At 36.7% G+C, this 16,135-nt stretch overlaps 1 protein-coding gene across 2 annotated transcripts in view; it reads left to right on the forward strand.

Annotated features, from left to right (window-relative positions):
* The window catches only part of LOC134809620 (putative EGF-like and EMI domain-containing protein 1), a 704,739-nt gene that overhangs the window by 445,825 nt on the left and 242,779 nt on the right, over positions 1 to 16,135 (forward strand). For both annotated transcript variants that reach the window (XM_063807317.1, XM_063807318.1), the window contains exon 6: positions 11,339 to 11,461. The gene's annotated coding sequence lies outside the window, so the exon portion shown is untranslated. The remainder of the gene's footprint in view (positions 1 to 11,338; positions 11,462 to 16,135) is intronic.

Here is a 16,135-nt window from a genome sequence, read left to right on the forward strand (position 1 = left end):
GCTCTTTGAGTCATCCAGGATGGTGGGCTCATTTTTGAGATAACCCTGGATTAATCAAGACTCTTGGTTGTAACTGAGTGAAATTTACTTAACATCAGCTTAAATTGCTGCTGTTGTTTTTTGGGAGGAAGTATTATAATATGTAACTGAAAAATGCAGATATTACCCAGCTTTCAGGCAGAATTGTATCCAGGCACATAAACGCTGTCTTCAGAGGGCTGTCTCTTTTCATCTCCTGATTCTACCTTTCTCTAGGTTGTCTTTATTCTCAGGTAGACTCATCCTATGGTGGAAAACACATCCCCTGGAAGCTGAAAGTTTTCCCTGTCTCTTGTAATGGATGATTCCAGAGAAAAGGTAGTGGTGTTTGTTTGTTTGTTTCCTAACAGCCTTAGCAAAAGTCCCTGATAGAATTTTACTTCATTTGGCTTGGGTCACATGCCCTTTCTTGATCTACTGAATGTGACTAGAAAGATGGAGTCCTCAGGTGTAGGTCCAGCCGCACAGGGTCAGTGGGTCTCTCCCCGTGTGCGGAGATGAGAGAGTGTAGAAATAAAGACACAAGACAAAGAGATAAAAGAAAAGGCAGCTGGGCCCAGAGGACCACTACCACCAAGTCACGGAGACCAGTAGTGGCCCCAAATGCCAGACTGCACTGATATTTATTGGATACAAGACAAAGGGGCAGGATAAGGAGAGTGAGCCATCTCCAATGATAGGTAAGACCATGTGGATCACGTGTCCACTGGATGGGGGGCCCTTCCCTGCCTGGCAGCCGAGGCAGAGAAAGAGACAAAGAGAGAAACAATTTACACCATTATTAGAGACTTTTAGTACTTTCACTAATTTGCTACTGCTATCTAGAAGGCAGAGCCAGGTGTACAGGATGGAACATGAAGGCGGACTAGGAGCATGACCACTGAAGCACAGCATCACAGGGAGACAGGCCTCTGGATAATTGTGGGCGAGCCTGACTAACGTCAGGCCCTCCACAAGAGGTGGAGGAGTAGAGTCTTTTCTAAACTCCCCCGGGGAAAGGGAGACTCCCTTTCCCGGTCTGCTAAGTAGTGGGTGTTTTTCCTTGATACTTACGCTCCTGCTAGACCACGGTCCGCCTGGCAACGGGCGTCTTCCCAGACGCTGCCGTTACCGCTAGACAAAGGATCCCTCTGGTGGCCCTGTCTGGGCATAACAGAAGGCTCGCACTCTTGTCTTCTGGTCACTCCTCACTATGTCCCCTCAGCTCCTATCTCTGTATGGCCTGGTTTTTCCTAGGTTATGATTATAGAGCGAGGATTATTATTATATTGGAAAAAAGAATAAGTACTACTAACTAATGATTAATTATATTCATATATAATCATATCTGAGATCTATATCTGGTATAACTATTCTTGTTTTATATTTTATTATACTGGAACAGCTCGTGTCCTCAGTCTCTTGCCTCGGCACCTGAGTGGCTTGCCACCCACACTCAGGTTGTCTCAGCCAGGGCCCCTGTGCCTGCCCTGTGGTTTTGTGGTGGTCCTGGGGCACGGGAATGGGAATAGCCCCCCACTTCATCCCAGCATACATATGAGGAGTTCTATAATCAGGGAAAAGAAAGGAGTAAAAAAGTTCTGTGCAGGTAAATGCATTACTAGAGCCTTTTGGAGTCAGTATTCATTCATCATTATTACAGTTTTTATCAAACTCCTAAGCATGATATAAACTGTAAGGTTTCTGTGTGTTAAGAAATAACCAGGTTATTTTAGTTAGTTTGACCAGCTTGGTTGGGATGTGGAGTGGAGTCAGTTAGAAGGAGTAAGGTCCGTTGGAGAGATGGAAGAAAAAGAGGTTGATTCCTGAACACCATTTCTGACTTTTAATTCCCAGCTTGTGGAGCCTCATCCTGCTCCCCCAGCTCCCCAGTGACCCAGAGCTGTACAAAGTCCCAAGGCTGTCCCACTTACTATGGACCAAGCAATGAAATAGGTACTAGAAACACAGTGGTAAGAAAAATGAATACCATCTCTGCACTCAGCAAGCTAAGAATATAGTACAATAGTTGTTGTTTCCTGGGTTGGGTATTTGTGTCCTTGCTGTTCTTTAGAAATCACCTAAAGACACACCAGCATGACATCTTTTCCTTCCCCATTCTGAGTTAACACAAAGGATCAAGTGGTTGAATCCTCAGGAAGACAGAGATCTGCCCAGAATTATGCTTTACTGATAATTTCAAGGCTACAAGGAATCAACAAGCATTGATAGAACAGGAAGAAGACAGTAACATCCTCTACTATTCCCCAGGTCCTTCCATTCTGCAATGAACGTGCTGTCTCTAACCCCAAGTAGTAGATGATCATGGGTGTTTTTTGTTTGTTTGTTTGGATTCTTGTTGTTGTTGTTGTTTGTTTTTGTTTTTGTTTTCTTTTGAGACAGAGTCTCACTCTGTCTCCCAGGCTGGAGTGCAGTGGTGTAATTCCAGCTCACTGCAACCTCCCCCTCTCGGGTTCAAGCGAGTCTCCTGCCTCAGCCCCCCATTAGCTAGGATTACATAGGCATGTGCTCTGCTACCACACCCAGCTAATTTTTGTGTTTTTGGTAGAGACGGGGTTTTCTCATGTTGCCCAGGCTGGTCTTAAACTCCTGACCTCAGGTGAATTGTCCGCCTTGACTTCCCAAAGTTCTGAGATTTTGGGCATGAGCCACTCCACCTGGCCCGTGGGTGTGATTTCTATTCTGTATACTACTGTCAAGAACTGTGCAATGTTTGAGATTTTACCCTGCTTTTATACTAACAAGCTTTTACTGTTTCACAGTTGCTGACAGAAGACATGAGATTCCTGGGTCAGAAACAAAAGACATTATTACTCATGGCAAAAGAAGCAGCCAGGCCTTCATTTGTTTGTGTTAATTCCCCATGTTCCCCCAACTCTCACAACAAGGACACACAAACAGCCCATTATGGATGCCTGCACCTGCAATTAGTTACATTATACCAGGGAAACACTGAGCTTAGGGCATCTACCACTTTTATAGTTAGTGGAAACAAGTCTATTCTTTATTGTCAAAGGAGATGTTAGCTCATTTCTCTGTGGAACTATAGCCCTGAAAAATGGCTTGGGTAAAGATGATCAGAGCCTTGAATTCTTAGCATACACAGCAAGAATATGTAGGGATAATCAGGGCCTGTGGCAAATTCTTTCCCAATATATACTTTATTTTAGAATGCACTAATGTGTTATCATTTGAGAGTCTCAGTAATTTGAGAATTCCCTTTCTCTTTTGTATCTTTAAATCATCTCTCTGTTGGTCCTTTTCAATGAGTAAACTTCTGCAAGTGTCATTCACCTTAAAAAACTTCCCCTCTTCCACTACCACACTTTACTGTACAACTAAAACCTCCTCTCCTTAACAGTCAAACTTATTACTAGGTGTGTCTTAATTCCCTGTCTTTCTTCCTTTATCTCCCTCTTCTTTGTCAACCCAGCCCACTAAATCTGGTACCAATTGAACCACTCCACTAACACAGCTATATATACTAAATAAATTATCAGTGTAGTAAAATAGAGTATACTATATTATATACTAGTATATATTATAATTATATGTAGTAATATACTATATAGTATATACTTATTATACCATATATAACTGTACATAGTCTGTGTATATATATTTATATAAAACTGTGTTAATGTAGTGACTCAACTGGTACCAGATTTTAGTAAATAAATAAGTAAATATATATGTGTGTGTGTGTGTAGATATATGTTTTTATGCTAAGTACTAAAATATACTAAATTTATATGTATATAGTAAATATATATTTAGTGTGTGTGTATATATATGTATTTATTATATAGTAGTAGAGGGAGACAGAGAGATCACTGTGGTGTGGCATATAGAAGATATTGGAGGGTCCCATGGTGGACGTGGAGAGAGCTGTAATTAGGTTACTGCAACCATCAATGTAGTTTAAATTAGTGTGGTGACAGTGGAGATTAAAAATGAACAGATTTGACACGTGTTAGAAGGTAACTTTGATACAGTGAAATTTGGTATTAGGTTGGTTGCGTATGAAGGAGGGGAAAGTGTCAAGGATGACTTCTAAGTTTCAGGCTTGTGTATGTAGATAGATGGTAGTTGAAAAATCAGCTCACATTTTTCCCCTGATCTTAGTCCACATATTCAACTGCCTAATAATATCCCCAACTTTTCATCTCTTTTGATAATTCAAAAGAAAATGGATTTGGTGATCAGGCAAGCCAGAGATAAAACCAGAAACTTTAAACTGATAATATTTCATCATCTAGTCAGAGCCACATTTACACAGGTGGAGAGAAAGGACCCAGTATGTATTTAAACTGTCGTTTTATATAGTTCCTGAGCAGATAAGTGTCCTCCTTTCCTCACTTACTGGAGGATGCTTAACTAGCGTTTTTCTTTTTCTTCTTTTTTTTTTTTTTTTTGGCCGTGAGAGATAATAACAGGTAGATAACAAAATTTGTCTTTTGACTTATGTACTTGCCCATCAGAATATTTATTTCTAAAACTGATCTATTCGTCTAATATGCAGTGTTTCTTCTCTTGTGCTATTTTGGTGAATGCCACAACCATCTATCCAATTATTCAAGGCAATTGACCTTGACTCTTTCTTCTCCATCACATTCACTTAATAACCAAGTCATACTGATTTATTCTTCTTAAGTTCTTTTATATCTGCCCACATCTCTCTATTTCTTCTGCTACTAGCTTAGGTCCTCATCATCTTTCATCTGGATTTTGGCAATAGTTATTTGTTGGCTTCTCTGCCTTCAGTCTGCCACCCCTCTTATCTATTCTTCACTCTGTTAGTTCCCACTGCCTATAAAGTAAAGTCATAACTCCTTAATGTAGTATAAAAGACTTTCCATGATCAGGCCCCTGCCACATCTCTAGCAAAATCTTTTTCCACTTTAATTCTCCCTCTAGAGAGATCAAACTAATTGCATATTCTATGAACGTGCATACTCTCCTCCTATCCTTAGCAAAAGATAAGTCCTTTAAGCTTTGTTCCTTCTCAGTACTGTCATTCTCTTCAAAAGTCCTATTCGCCTCTTTTCTAAACTAAGTGGTTTTTGTTATTGCTTGGTGAATGCCTGTGCTAGAAAATTGGTAACTTTTTTTTTATTTGCAGCAATAGCAGAAATTAGGGAAATAAAATCCACAGAGTTACCAGCATGCATTTATTTCCTATTCAATTAGATCTGACTTTCAAGATACCAGAGATTGTAGCTGCCAAGAAAAGAACAAAAGGAAACACACAGGATAAAGGATGAGATTTAAAAAAAAAAGTAAGGAGAGATCATTTACCATGAAGAAACCATTCAAGAAGCCAGCTTTACCATCCCTGCCACTGTCAGGTTTATCATGACTTTGTATAGGCAATTTTATAAACACTAAACATTTGTAGTCAAGATGAACCAAGATGAACCATCAAATTCATTATAATTTTGACAGAATATAATATCTCCAATAAATTCTGTAGGGAACAACTGGAAAGTATGACTTTTATGTACTTTATGAAATACAGATTAAGTCATTTTACAGGCTAGAGGACAACAAATCTTTTTAAAAAGTAGATGTTACATTTGAGCTGCACTTGGTGATTTTCTCCCACTGTAAGCTGCTCCAGTTTACCACATGCATCAGTAAAGATAATTTTGTTTACAAGCAACAGAGTCATTGAACTAAAAAATAATTAAAGGGAGTTATTGGATGACCTAACAGAAGTTCAGAGATAGGGAGGACTTCAGGCAGAGTTTAATCAGGGCTCCAACTCGAGTTCTCTGTAAGTTCTTCAGTTTTGTCCTGTATTGATTGACTTTATCTTTAGTGTAGCTTCACTCATGGAAGCAAAGTGGTTATGCAAAATGGCTCACATTCATACATTATAGTTTCCACAGCAAGAGAGCATCTATGTCCCAGGATCCCCAGCCTATATGTTGAGCTTCCTACTGACTGGATCTTATCTGAAGTAATGCATTCCTCATGAGAAAGCCTCATGCATTCCTCATGAAGGGACTACCTGATCAAATTACTGTGGTAAATAGAGATGAGATTATGCCAAATAAAGCCCATTCTGGATTTGGAAGAGGGGCAGTGTTTATCAATCCCACATAAACTACATAATATCTCTAAAGTGAAAGAGGTAAAATTTCCCTAAAGAAAACCTGGGAACCCCCAGGTTTATTTAGTATGAAAGAAGGAAAATGGATGAATCCCAAACAGGCAACCAGTCAATACTCACTACAAACACAATTCATAGTTGTTCATCAGAAGATTTAGAAATTATTTTGTAACCCAGATGTTTCAAGCTACTTGTGAGTAGTCAAAAATAATTATCAAGAGTCTGCTGCGAGGGTGAAAAGAGGGTAAACAGAGGCAAGGAGCCCAATTCTGAGAAATTCCATCAGTGAGTATAGATGCATTAGAAGATTGAATGGTGTGGATGACTCTCAAACTACTCATTCATTCATTCATTCATCCCTATGACATGTATAGGGTGTAAATCTATGCCAGAAAATATTTAAGTCAATGGGATCTTTAACCCCTTAAGAAATTCATTCTATCAGGCACTGCAGAATTTTAAGGAAGAAATAAGCAATTTTGATATATAGAGTGATTGCCACTATAGTAGAACACAGGAAAATAAGGCCACATGGAAAACCTAGCAGAGTCTTCATGAAACTCTTCAATATTTCTTCCAAACCTAATACTTCTACAGTGCAATCTCCAACATAAAGCACCCTAGGAGCACTTATTTTCAATCAACAAGTATCTGAGAGTAGTATATTAAAAGGCAAAGGAAGAATAATTTATCTTACTCTGGTTCTCAGTTAAATGGTCACACAATCTAAAAAAAAAATGAAACGATTTTGATTGTTTGGAAACAATCTCAGGGAGCTCTTAAGTACAAAATACATTTGCTAATAATATGCATTCTTTTAAGATATTATATTGTATGTCCATCTGAGGAAATAGTTTTGAGGGATACATAAAGCAAAAATATTTAGAGAAAGGACATAAAAGGAAAAATAGCAGACATAGTTTATTCTTTTTGACAGTCTTTTATAGCATAGAATCATGAAATCTTGGGTCCATATCACAATGGTAATGCTGAGAAAATTCTAATCACTTTATCCTTATTCCCAGCAGTGTCCTGGAACTCCAATTCTAAGAGTAAGACTTTCCATAAGCATCTAGCATGAAGATATAACTCAGAGAATTTTTGAAAAATTATTTCTTCACATGAAGTATACTTGATAATAACATTTTAATGTAATATTGAAATTTCTGATTCTTAACTCTGTTGGGCAGAATCTTGATAGCCAAGAAAATCACTTGTGACAGTTCCAGAATAAGGGTCTAATATCATAGCAATTTAACCCAGTTTCATCCTATATCAGAAGTATTCGATCAGAAAAGAAGTAACATTTCCTTCAGGTTAACAGAAGTAGATCATTTCTCGTAACAGATCGTGTTAAAATTGTCTTGAAATTGCATAGTTTTGCTTACTCTAATACGTATATATATTTAAATATTTTGGTCTGAGTACAGATTTAGGAATTTGGACTGAATTGGTCTAATTTAATTAAACTGAGAAATCTAGCTAAATTATGACATTTGTGATTCATGTGACATTGAGGTTAAACAGACTACTTTCTACACTCTTGCTAGTTGGAATTTATGGTCCACAGTCCAGTACATCAGAATTACCTTGGATCTAGTTAGAAATGCAGAATCTCAGACCTCAGTTGCAGATCTACTAAATCAGCATCTGCATTTTAACAAAATCCCTAGGTAATTAAAACACTTACTGCACCAGGCAATCTTAACTCTGACTACACATTAGAATAACTTAGGGTGCTTTAAAAATGTTTTGATACACAGGCCTTAGCCATGCCCAATTAGATCAGACCCTGTAAGGGTGGGACCCTGGCACTGGTATTTTTTGATGCTCACCAAGTGGTTCTAATGTGCTGCCAAGTTTGAGGACTTTTGATTACACAATGCCCAATCAGTAAATTCAGTGTATTCTGAAAGGGCAAAAAGAAAAAAGAAGTCAAACCAATTACTTAGTATTTGGTCTCACTCTATAAATGATTGATTTTTTTTAACTTTTAATAAATTTGCTTTGCTATAGTGTGAACACAGCCTATTATGTCTCAACCTGCCCAGAAATGTATTGTATTTTAAATCAAGAAGAGAAATGCTTTACCATCCAAATTAAATAAAAGGAGACTTACGTTTGTTTTTCAATTTTACTTCCCTTTGGTGACCTTATTCTCCAGCTTGACAGAGCTAAATGCTAAATTTCAGATAAACCACTGTACTTTTGGATTGTCCACCCTGCTCTCCATGCACTCAAATTTCATTTTTCCCCTAAGCCTAATGGACTTCCTGCCTCTGGATTTCTATATTGTTCACTGCTCCTGCCATGCACTCTCACTTCATGGTCTTATATTGTTAGCTCTACTAGTTAGTGGAATAAAAATATCGTTTAATTTCTACATATAATCTCAAGCATTACCATATGCCAAAATCTTACATATGAATAGGAAAAAAATCACAGCACAGTACATGTGGCCATCACTATCATCTCATTTTATAGATGGGGAAACTGAGTCTCAGAGAGGCAAGGTAACTGGCTAATAAGTTAGAACACTGTTTTTCCCAAGACTATTTGACTCAAAATACAGAGGAAGTTTGGTGTGTGTGTGTGTGTGTGTGTGTGTGTGTGTGTGTGTGCATGCTTATTTCAACTATAGTATAGTACTTTAATTAAAATTCTAGGACAGATTAAGAATATAAACATGTTAGGCTGCGTGCAATGGTTCACGCAGTAATCCCAGCACTTTGGGAGGCCAAGCTGGGTGGATCACCTGAGGCCAGGAGTTTGAGACCAGCCTGGCCAGCATGGTGAAACCCCGTCTCTACTAAAAATACAAAAATTATCCAGGTGTGGTGGCATGCACCTGTAATCCCACCTACTCAGTAGGCTGAGACAGAAGAATCACTTGAACTCGATGGGTGGAGGTTGCAATGAGCCAAGATCACACCACTGCACTCTAGCCTGGGTGACACAGCAAGACTGTGTCTCAAAAAAAAAAAAAGAAAAAGAATATGAACACATTAAAACATATTAAAAAGAACACTCATTCTCAAAATCTATGCCCACTCTTATCTTTGGAATGGACTCAGTGATTTTTCTTATTTTCACTAACTGTTTCTTTTGTCAGAAAACTATTGAAGTTCGGTGGGCGGGTCAAGGGAGGTGGTCATACTATATTGGTTTGTTTAAAATTTGTTTTCATTGCATAAATAACAACTGGATAACTTTTTCCTGTAAAAAATTAGAACATCATAGATATGACTAAAATCTTTGTGTCCAGCACAATCCCATGCACACCCTGCACTAAACCCGTTTGAACACCTTTTCTCCCCCATCAGAAGTAGCATCCTTTAAGACATTTTCCAATGTATTTAAATATGTATGGCACATTTCAATAACTCTTGAGGATGGCAAAAATCATTTGTGATCTAAAGCTTAGTATGCTTGAAAATTAAGAGTTTTACTTATGTCTAAAATTTTAAAACCTGGGAAGGATATCTAATTCGGGGGTTGACAGAATTAAGATTCAAAATTATATCTTAACTCCACAGAATAATACCATAAAGTCAGAAAGATAAAAATTTAGCCATCATAAATATTGAGCCCTGCGTAAAAATACAAGTAACACATAGAGAATTCTGGTTTAACACTAGTTCATATGAAAAAGACCTAGAGGTTGGTTATCACAGACTCAAAACATAATAAAAATCCTAGCACTTTGTAAAGTCAGTAATTCTTATCTTTAAAATAAGATTCCTTTGAAAATATCAAGAATTATACCAGAATATCTACTTTTTGAAGGAAAATACTAAATTGTATAAAATTTGTAAAATAGAGTGAACTAGTAGTTTTTAAATATGGGACTTATTTGATGACTTAATATCTTCTTTGTATATATTTTGTCTCTTTTATTAAAAAGAAATTCAATGCCAATTAAGAGAAAACTCTTTTGCTTCCCTCAGGTCATATCCTCTAGTCTTTATTACAGTACAAAGCACTCATTACAGATCATAGGATTTTAGCCTGAAAAGGTGCTATGATGAGTCATTGCAATAGTAATACTTCTCCATTTTGATGTCTTCTTGAATAAGGATCTTGCCGTGTGGAATTAATGCTGCTCGTTGTAATGCTGGTTGTCTAGTAGGCTGACTATATTTTAGTGAAGAATATTCATTCCCAATATTCTTGCTGGAATATCTGAGATTGGGAGCAGGGAAAACTATCCATTAGCAGGCATTCTATCCGTTAGACACATGCGTTCCTATGCTAAGTCTCCACCTTTCTGAAAGATGATTATTTCTTTGAAACTTGTCAAAAGCCATAGGTTTTTATTTAAAAATAAATCTCCAAACAAGAACATTTAGAATTTCTCTATCCACCAGCTACCTGAAAATACCTCCCTAGGTTTATGGATATTTTCTTTTTGTGATTTTAGACACACAAGTACTGATTACACAGGGTACAAGGAAGTGTAGCTTCTGAGAGAGAAATTGATTTTTCTTTTCTAACAGAAGATGAACATCATATTCATTTATCATGACCTTGGCTGATCATAAGACATAGGTGATCATGAATCTTGACCACTTTCTATTTTTTATAAAATTAAAGTAACCACTCATATAAACATGGTATTTCAGAAAATGGCATCTTGAGTAAGAAGGAAGAAGTTGAATCAATGACACAAATGTATATTTTTAAGAACACCAAACCATGGTTTCATTTTAATTTATCTATCTCTGCCCTGATGTTCCTCATAGCACATGAGAAGGAGATTCAAGGTCTTGACTCTATTACTGGCTTTATTCAGCAGTGCCAGACCAATAATAGGTGTTTATCTACCAGCGTGTGCTGCTCCTGATAGAGTAGCTTATTGTAATTCTCCCCTCCAGTTTTCCTTCCCCAAGGAAATACCTACATCTCAGATCTGTCTAATTAACCAATATTTGAAGAATAGAAAATTATGAGCAATCCCTATGCTCATCATTGATGGGCTTTAAAAAGCTCGATAAAGTTTCTAGGTACATTTTCTTGTTTACACGATGAAGCAAAATGGATCAAACAAGCAAAGATTTGTGGCAACAGAGATGGCGCCTTTGTATAATATAACACATACTGTGTATCAAAGAAATATTGTGCCACTTCTTCGAAGCTGACATTGGAATGACATTGTAATCCTGACCATCTGTCTTCCTCCTCTAGATGTCGATGAATGTGCAGTGGTGAATGGAGGCTGCCAGCAGCGCTGTATTAACACTCTGGGCACCTTCCACTGTGAATGTGATACGGGATAGAGACTGCATGCTGATGAATGCACCTGCATAAGTGAGTAAATATTAGAACCAGCTTGAAGCCATTTTCAATGAAAATCGACCTGCCCATGTAGAGGCAGGAAGGAAAGGTTGTTCTATTGTGAAAATATCTATAGAAGCTGACAGTTTTGAGTACAATTCTATCCCTTAGGATTTTTTTTAAAAATATATTTTGCTATTAAAAGACTACCAGACAAAAAGTGGGGAAGGAGATATAGAAATTAACATTCAGAAGCAAACCTTGAATCCCCAAATATGTAAATATTTCTGTAGCATATAATTTCTGCCATATACAGTAGAGTACACATTTGTTAGTTGTTGCTTATATATAAGCACAGCACAGAACTACAATAAAGTGAAGATACTGGGCCATTATAATTACTAGCAACATTTTAGACTAGAAAGAACTGGACTCAGAACCCCCTGACTAGAAAGAACTGGACTCAGAACCCCCTGATTAGAATTCAAGCCCCAGCAAAATTATAGCAGATTATATGCCAAATATATTAGGACTGTTCAAGCACAGTTAAAACTACACATGTGAAATCTGAAATTCTGTATGTTCATTGTGCATCAAAATTTCTTAATACTATTTGTGGGTAGTAGGATTATTATTTTTTGTGTTTGTATTTTTCTGAATTTTCTAAATTTCTTAAAATGAGCATATGGGACTTTCATAAACAGAAAAAAAAACTTTAAAAATGCTATGTTTCCTGTATGACTTGTAAATGCTCCTTGTTGTTTTAACTGAAGTAATTTACATAAATGTTCTTTTTTCATTAAGTGATGATCCTCAGATCACATAAAATTGCATTCTAACTTCCTCTCCAGGTCCCTTTTGAAAATATTTATATTAAAAAAGGAGCACATTGTACAGCACAATTTAATTACTGGCTTTTTGTTTATAGGGTTTGTTAACTAGTTCATCCATACAAAATTGTCAATATCTTACAATGTAGGCGATAATTATGAAACTTGGAATCGAAATCAGTCAATTTCAACTAGCTTTATAACATATACCCCTCCTTCTTCTTCTTAGCCTATCTTTTAAGAAATAAAAAAAAAGGCAATGCAAACAGGTAAAGAAGTCCTATTTGTAGGTCTGATTTTGATATGAGAAAACAGGTTCTGAGAGAAAAAGAAAAAAAATTCTTGAAGTCAAGTGAAGATACAAACTAAAGTCATATCCTAGGCTTCAAGGAGCTCAATATCATAACGATTGTATTGACAGCAAGCACAGGTTGGGGGACATTAATACACGCATGTTTAAATCAAAACAACCCTTTCTTTTTGTGGGATTACTGGTTTTAGCTGGAAGAATCCCTTTCCATCCTCATTTCCAATCTGTAAAGTCTCCAGCTAGTTACATCTTTAAACTGCCACTATAACGTCTCTCAATCACAAAATACATAAGAGCAGCAGGATTATTGATACATGCAGATGGGATATTTATCAGTAAAAGTTGACCTGGTAAATTTTTGTTTCTGATTTAAAAATTTTTTGCAAAGTAGTGATTTATATGAATCTACAATATCTGGTCTTTGTGATAAGGCAAAATAAACACTCTAGTCACCAACTAAATTGTATTTATAGGTATAATTAATTTGGCAGTTCCTAGTTATTTCTTAGTAAAATCATTAAGCTCTTCCCTTATTCCTTTCCATCACTGTCCTTGAATTTTCAAAATTTTTTAAGGACATCAGGTCAAAAGTGGAGTTTGACAAGGATATTGTAGGTTATCTTTTCTCTTTCTATTCCTTTAAAGCTAATTATTATTGTACATATACATGGGCACTATGATAATAGCTTACTTGCAGCTCCATATGCTGATCTCCTTATGCAAAATCTTAACATAGGGAAAAATTAAATTTATATATGCATACTGATAACACATATAAATCTCCCATTTTATATATATATATATATATATATATCGAGTGAATTAAGCTATTAAGAAATGTAGAGTTAATGATTGCCGTCATTTAAAGTGTTTAACCCCTTGATACCATTCTACAGAAGTTACTGAACTAAAAGCCCAGCACTTGACCCTTGCAAAAATTTTGATGCCTTTTCCACTTAATACACTGAAGTTTTGGTTTCAAAGGGTGGTCTTAAGAATTTCAGCTGATACAGCTTACATTTACAGCAGTCTTTTTAAAAGGAGCCCAAGAATAACTTAAGCACTTTGTATTGAAACATAAATAATGTGTAAGATTAAGAACAATAACTATTTGCTTATTTGTTCTGAAAGAAAGGGTTTATTGCAGAGAATTGACTTTCAGGCTGGTCTGTATTCCAGGCTATCTTGTAAAAAGGGTAAGTTTTTTTTTTACATTAATTTATTTATCTATTTTTGAAATTTCAGCTTTTATTTTAGATTCATGGGGTATGTGCAGGTTTGTTACATGGGAATACTGTGTGATGCTGAGGTTTGGGGTGCAATTGATCCCATCACTCAGGCAGTGATGATAGTACTCAACAGGTAGTTTTTCAACTCTTCCCCTCAACAATTAGTTCCCCATGTCTATTGTTCCCATCTTTATGTCCAAGTGCATCCAATGTTTAGCTCCCACTTATAAGTGAAAAATATGTGGTATTTAGTTCTCTGTTTCTGTATTAATTCACTTAGGATAATGGCCTCCAACTACATCCATGTTACTGCAAAGGATATGGTTTTGTTCTTGTACATGGCTGCATAGTACTCCATGGTGTATATGTACCACATTTTCTTTATGCAGTCCACCACTGATGGGCATCTGGGTTGATTTCATGTCTTTGCTATTGTGAGTAGTGCTGCAATGAACATTCGAGTGAACATATCTTTTTGGTTGGAGAATTTAGTTTCCTTTGGGTGTATACCCAGTAATGGGATTACTAGGTCGAATGATAGTCCTACTTTTAGTTCTTTGAGATATCTCCAAACTGCTCTCCACTAATAGTGATTTTTTTAAAAAACAAAACCATTGAATTATCTCACATTTCCGTTGAGATTTTTACCTGGTAGAAAGCTGAATATGGTGGTTGGTGTTTAATGGGAGATTGTAGTAGGTGGAAGTTTATTATGATTCACGGTAGAGTCACAGAAAAGAAGATAAAGTTATGAAATGTTGTGATTTCACCACATTAGACTACTTGAAACTAAGTGCCTCCATTTCTTCCTTCCTCCTTTCCTTCTTTTCCTTCCTTTTCTCCATTCTGCTTATTAGTCATAGGATAAGACTAGTGTGACTTTTTGAGTTAGAGCCTCTGGTGCTTTTTGTACTTTATCTTCATCAAAACTACAATAAAGTAAACTCTCCACACACAGACACTTACAGAGTTTCAGATGACTTCATTTCAAAAGGGTCTCCTTTCTCAGGGCTGTGGTCTTGTAGTGGTGTGTGTGCAGTGCAGAACAGTCAGCCTCCGTCACAACAATCAAGCAGCATAGAGTGGTGTAAGGGAAGGAGTCCATGGCAGCTGGCTAAGGTGTCAGGAAGTATGAGTGCATGGGACATGTGGCTCACCATACAAGTTGCTTGGACTGCTGATACAATGGGATTGCAATAAATCTGGGGATCTTGGTTTAGTGGACCACAGTTTGAACCCATGGATTTGTCAGCAAATTTTTGGAATGTGTCATTGCTTTGGAGGCCAGGGCCTTTGCTCAGATTCTTTAAGATGTCTATGGCACCCCCAAAATACCCCACATATATTTTTGTCATTATGATGTCACTTCTTAAAAAGTATGTAGGAGAAGGATCTCATGACATTGTTATATCATGATATTGTCTCATGATACTGTCATATAGTCTGATGCAAAGTTGTGCAGTGAATGCTTCTCTCAACAGCTTTCTTTATAATGGGATTTGAGGCTAGGAACCTCAGTCCCTGTCCTTGAGAAGCACGGCTCCTGACCCACTGTCATTTCTCCTGAAACAACATCAGAAAAACCAGCCTGAAAGCATGCCCCACGTATGAGGAGCATCACAGCAAGTGAAAGTAGCTGCATTTTGTTGATGGAAGGGTGCAGACACAGCATGGGGAAGCAGACAAAAGTGGAATTCTTGCCACATTTGCTTTGCTATTGGTGTTCTCCCTTAACATGCATATTATGGAATAATTTTTATATTTTTAAATTTTCTTTTATGTGGACACCAACAGTTTAAAAGATGGAAAATAGATTTTAGCAATCATCAGAAAAACAGAGAAATTTATGTTCAGATTAGTGAACACTGAATCTCATCTATGTGGTCTAGGGACTGTGGCACAATAAAATTCAAGTTGGCATGTGAGCTTAAGCAAGTCATTTAATCTCTCTACACCCTGGCTGCCTCCTGTGCAAAACAGAAATTGGACAATTGGGCTTAAAATTACTTCATCACTAAGGTACTATAATTTTACAGTTTCTAAAATTACTAGTTCATTATAAATCATCTGCTAACTTCTATTTTTAAAAATTCTACTGAATCAGGCATAACTATTTTATAGAGCTCTAATTTTATTTAAAAAGTGTTGAAATAACTCAGCTCTATAGAGTACAAGCATAAAAGCAGTGTGAGAATTTTGTGATCTAGTTTAATAAAAATGAATGAGTAACTTGCATTTCTTCTTGAAAAAAAAAAAACTTTGGTGCTTTTGTGACAATACTGTTTTCCATATCACAGAATAATATCTGGAGGCGACTCAAGGATTATGATAGTCTAAT

This window comes from Pan troglodytes, chromosome 2 (genome assembly GCF_028858775.2).
Source record: "Pan troglodytes isolate AG18354 chromosome 2, NHGRI_mPanTro3-v2.0_pri, whole genome shotgun sequence".
Lineage (NCBI taxonomy): Eukaryota > Metazoa > Chordata > Mammalia > Primates > Hominidae > Pan > Pan troglodytes.